We start from the raw sequence: 1,264 nt of genomic DNA, 5'->3' as shown, positions 1-1,264 counted from the left end.
CATGTATCAATTCATTGAAATTTCTTAAATATACATGTTTACATTAATTCGTTGCACTTAAATAACTATTATAACCAATTAAATATATTCATGCATGATGAATGAAACATATACTACATAAATCTCAATATGATAATAAAATAATTCATAACACCCAACCATGTTTTCTCATCTAAAAGACATTGCAAAATCATTCATGAATGATCAAATGCGTAAAGCATTATAAACTTCATATTTTAGAAAATTACCATAATATTTATAATTGTATATTTATAAATTATTAATTTAGAGTTTTAATGGGACCTAATATTTATAAAGGAATTTTTCAAAAAATTATTATTTTATTATCTTATCGAATTTGATGATTTTTTACAAAGGCCCAAGTCGGGACCGGAAGATTTTATTATTTTAGAGAGTTTATTAATTTATAGAGTATTAATTTATAGATGTTTAACTGTATGTTTAAATTGTAATGTAACTATATATAGAGTTTATACATATTTCCATACTAATTATAAAATCATAGTATCATGGGTATTCATTTTATAATAATCCAAATTATGTTTTAGGGAATGATTGTAATAAACATATTTTAATGGGTGTAAATAATAAGGGCATTTTAGTTATAAATTTTTTGACCATATTATGAGGGTTTTTTTCGTTACCTTCTATAGCTTAGAAGAATAAATGCAAATATACGTATACTTCAGGGGTAGAAAGTGTATTTAACCTTAAAATATTTTTAAAAAATTATATGCTCATCCAAGGCTCTATATATGTCAAGATCTGCATCATCCACAAATTTAAAATAGAGAAAGCAAAACCTAATCACTGCAGTATATCATACTTAATTTTTTTAACCTCTAAAAATTACGTGCAAACAGCCACTCCAAAATGAAATTACCCAAAGCAAAAATGTCATGAAACAATTAGGTCACTCATGCTCAATGTTATGTTCATCCCTCCGTTTAGTGACTAAATATAAATACAGCTGATCACAAACAGAATAATCATAGGAAAAGACACACAGAATTTTAAGGAAAGATGATGAAGTCTGTTTTTGGTCTTGTATTAATACTGACAGTAACGGTGGTGGTTGCTCAGAGGCAGTTCATGGCTCAGCACTCTGAGGCTCATGATGCACAAACTTGCTCTTCTTCACTTGCAAGCCTCAACGTATGCGCACCCTTTGCCGTGCCAGGGGCGGCGCCGCCCAGCGCAGACTGCTGCGCCGCCCTCCAAGGGGTGGACCATGGCTGTTTTT

This window comes from Sesamum indicum, linkage group LG4, assembly GCF_000512975.1.
Source record: "Sesamum indicum cultivar Zhongzhi No. 13 linkage group LG4, S_indicum_v1.0, whole genome shotgun sequence".
Taxonomy (NCBI): domain Eukaryota; kingdom Viridiplantae; phylum Streptophyta; class Magnoliopsida; order Lamiales; family Pedaliaceae; genus Sesamum; species Sesamum indicum.
This window is presented reverse-complemented; position numbering follows the sequence as displayed.